The sequence below is a fragment of the Piliocolobus tephrosceles genome, chromosome 16 (genome assembly GCF_002776525.5).
Source record: "Piliocolobus tephrosceles isolate RC106 chromosome 16, ASM277652v3, whole genome shotgun sequence".
Lineage (NCBI taxonomy): Eukaryota > Metazoa > Chordata > Mammalia > Primates > Cercopithecidae > Piliocolobus > Piliocolobus tephrosceles.
Genome location: NC_045449.1, coordinates 69,830,584 through 69,834,268, shown reverse-complemented (window position 1 = coordinate 69,834,268; position 3,685 = coordinate 69,830,584). Strand labels below are relative to the sequence as shown.

The 3,685-nt window shown below is 53.9% G+C and overlaps 1 long non-coding RNA gene across 1 annotated transcript; it reads left to right on the top strand.

Moving 5' to 3' along the window:
* The first annotated feature begins 278 nt into the window (after window positions 1–278).
* On the top strand, window positions 279–1,402 carry LOC111542393. Its single transcript, XR_002731547.1, has 3 exons — window positions 279–422; window positions 640–909; window positions 1,321–1,402. It is a non-coding gene; the product is annotated as an uncharacterized LOC111542393 (long non-coding RNA).
* Window positions 1,403–3,685: the final 2,283 nt, after the last annotated feature.

Below are 3,685 nucleotides of genomic sequence, written 5' to 3'. Positions count from 1 at the left end.
CGAGAAGCCCCCAGCAGGCTGCCCCGACCCCTGATTTCCTGACCAACCCCCAGGTCGGGTTCCCGGGAGCCTCTGGATGCCCCCACGTTGATTGCTTCCCCTCCGTCTCCACGGCCCCTCCCTCTTCAGCGCCCCCTCCTGCCCCCGGTCCCTGGGCCTTTCCCCTCCCCTGCACCCTGGACCTTCTCGGAGGTTCCAGCTGCCCAAGCGCGGTGGAGGCCAAGGGTGGAGTGGGGCGCCCCCTCGCGGCCCAGCCCGGCCCGGCCCGGCCCGGCCCGGGCTCGCCTCACCTCCCCGCCTGCCGAAGCCCTCCCGGAATGCTCCGGGTTCAATCCCTGAGCACGGCGGTAGGAGAGCGCCCCCCTGCGGCACAGCCACGTCCACGAAACCCCTCCCGGGGTTCTAGAAAGCGGAGGCCTCCGGTAATAGGGGCTAAGGCTGGGCCAGGGGGACAGGGACAGGCCCGCCCAGCTCCTCCGCTGCCGAGCCGGGAGGGTTGAGGGAGAGGGGGAGAGGGGTGTGTGTGTGTGTGTGTGTGTGTGTGTGGTGTGTGTGTCGCGCAGATAAGGGGCCATGGCCTAGGACAGCCGGGCAGTGAGTGACAAGTGCCTCATGGGTTGCTCTTCCTTCATTTTACAGGCCAGGAAGTCTTCGTGCGGTGGGGTCTGCAGAACCAGTAGAATCCCTCCTGGGGCCACCACGTTCCTGGCACCATTCTGAGCCTTCGTGATGCTAATCTCCTGTCGTGAGTGCCTCCGGAGGGTTGGGGGGCTGTAATATTGTTGTCTGTGCAGAAGGAAAGACCGAGGTGCAGAGAGATGTCTAGAAGGTGCCAGAAGGTGACTATCCAGCCCTGGTATCACTGCCTGGTGATTTCGTTTCCTTTATCTTCACGCATGGCCTCACCGGGTGAGTCCAGGGGCCAGGAGGCTCAAGATGCTGTCAATGACTCGGGACTGTTTGGGGGCAGATGAGAGGAGGTGAGGGGTTCTGCGGGTTCTGGATAAATTGATCAGAACTCAGAACACATTTCTAAGCAGTGATCATTAGCTGCAGAAGCCGATTTTGTTCCTAACATACTCCAACTACAGCTGGAAAGGCCAGGGAAAAACCGGAGTGGGCACTGGCTAACATTTCTTGAGCACCTACTAGGTACCAGGCCCTTTATATGCGCCATGTCACTTAATTTACCTCATATCCAAGGGGCCTTTGTGGCGTGTTATTCAGAAGTCACAGGGCTAATCGGGGCAGGGCTGGGATCAGACTGGGCCTGTCTGACTTCTCACCTGGGTTATTTTTCCTCCACTCTGCGGTTCATAGCACCAGCTGTGATTTGGACCGAAATCAGCTGCCACGTGCAACATTCTCCCATGGGAGCGTGCGCCCGCCGCACCTATCTCAGGGCCCAAATCCCTCCTGCCCCACAGCCCTCTCCTGGGACCTGCCTTGGGTAAGATGAGAAATTGGGATGGGAGGTGTGGGGGCGGGGCAGGGTGTGCAGGTCTCTGGCCACAAGAGAAGCCCGAAGGGATACAGATTCCTCCCAACGCATCTCCTGGCCTAGGTGTTTCTGCTGCCCACAAGTAGGTTGCTGTGATTCTCAGGTCAGAGAGGCTCTCAGCTGCCTCAAAAGCTGCACCCTCAGCTGGGCATGGTGGCTCAAGCTTGTAATTCCAACATTTTGGGAGGCCAAGTCAGGTAGATCAACTGAGGTCAGGAGTTTGAGATCAGTCTGACCAATATGGTGAAAGCCTGTCTCCACTAAAAATACAAAAAAAATTGGTCAGGCGTAGGTGCCTATAGTCCCAGCTTCTCAGGAGGCTGAGACAGGACAATTGCTTGAACCTGGGAGACAGAGGTTGCAGTGAGCTGAGATCATGCCACTGCACTCCAGCCTGGGCAACAGACTGAGACTCTGTCTCAAAAAAAGAAAAAAATGCTGCACTCCGACCTCCTTCACTTTGCCTTTGCCTTCCCGGGGACGTGTACGCCATCCCTTTGATCCTCCTTCCACACCCTGCTCCTCCTCCTGGAGTTAGCCTTCATGCACTTGTTTGTTTGTTCATCACAGATTTACTGGGTACCCTGAACACCCTCTGGGTCGGGCGAAGGCCAGGTGCTGGGTAGGCACCTTTTAGAGGGCCCGCTGAGCCTTCTGGTCACGCCTGGCGATTCCATCAGCCCTGGCCCGGCATCCCTCTTGTTTGTGTCACTCAGGTGTGAAGTCCTGTTGCCCGTGCCTGTATTTGATCTGCCCCCAGTGGGGCTCCTGCTGGCTTAGCCTTTCCTCTCGCCAGCTCTGCCTGTGAGGTCCCGGAATCCTTCTGGGCGGAGGACCCTGCTCTGCTGGGCACCTCGCAGGCTCTGCAGGAGGCTCCTGGCTTCCAGCACCCCTTCACCTTGCTCACACTTTGCCTTCACCCTTCAAGCAGGCATGATTCCTCAGTGATGCCCCAGACTCTATAAGGACCTGAATTCAAATCAGTTTGCTGGAGGCCAGGCGCAGTGGCTCACGCCTGTAATCCCAGCACTTTGGGAGACCGAGGTGGGTGCATCACAAGGTCAAGAGATTGAGACCATCCCGGCCAACGTGGCGAAACCCCATCTCTACTAAAAATACAAAAATACAAAAAGTTTTACAAATTACAAAAATTAAAAATACAAAAATTAGCTGGGCATGGTGGCGTGCACCCACCCATGGGACTCCGAGTCCCAGCTACTCGGGAGGCTGAGGCAGGAGAATCGCTTGAACCCAGGAGGCAGAGGTTGCAGTGAGCCAAGATTGCACCACTGCACTCCAACCTGGGCAACAGAGTGAGACTCCATCTCAAAAAAAAAAACAAACAAACAAAGAAAGAAAGTCTGATAAACATAAATCAAATATGAATAAATGAAAGAATTAAAACTCCAGTAGCATAAAATAGCAACAATAAATGAAACTAAACCACATATTTTAATTTTTTTCAAGACAGGGCCTTGCTCTGTCACCTAGGCTGCAGTGCAGTGGTACAATCAATGTTCATTGCAGCCTCAACCTTTCAGGTTCAAGCGATTCTCCCGCCTCAGCCTCCCAAGTAGCTGGGACCACAGGAGTGTGCCACCATGCCCAGCTAATTTTTGTATTTTTTGCAGAGACAAGGTTTTGCCATGTTGCCTTTGCTGATCTCAAACTCTTAAACTCAGGCAGTCCACCCAAATTGGCCTCCCAAAGTGCTGGGATTATAGGCGTGAGTCACCATGCCTGGTCCACATGATAATGAAAATGGGGGGGGGGGGAAAGAGAGAGATTTACATATAAATGATTACATAATATTCTTTAATGTACAAAGAATTGGCTGGGTGCAGTGGCTCATGCCCGTAATCCTAACACTTTGGAAGACCGAAGTGGGTGGATCACTTGAGGTCAGGATTTCGAAACCAGCCTGGCCAACATGGTGAAACCCCATCTCTACTAAAATACAAAAAAAAAAAATTAGCCATTCGTGGTTGGCAGGTGCCTGCAATCCCAGCTACCCAGCTGCTCAGGAGGCTGAGGCAGGAGAATCGCTTAAACCCCGGAGGCGGAGGTTGCAGTAAGCGCCACTGCACTCCAGCCTGGGTGACAGAGCAAGACTGCCTAAAAATAAATAAATAAATAAATAAATAAATAAATAAATAAATAAATAAATAAAATAGACCAGGCGCA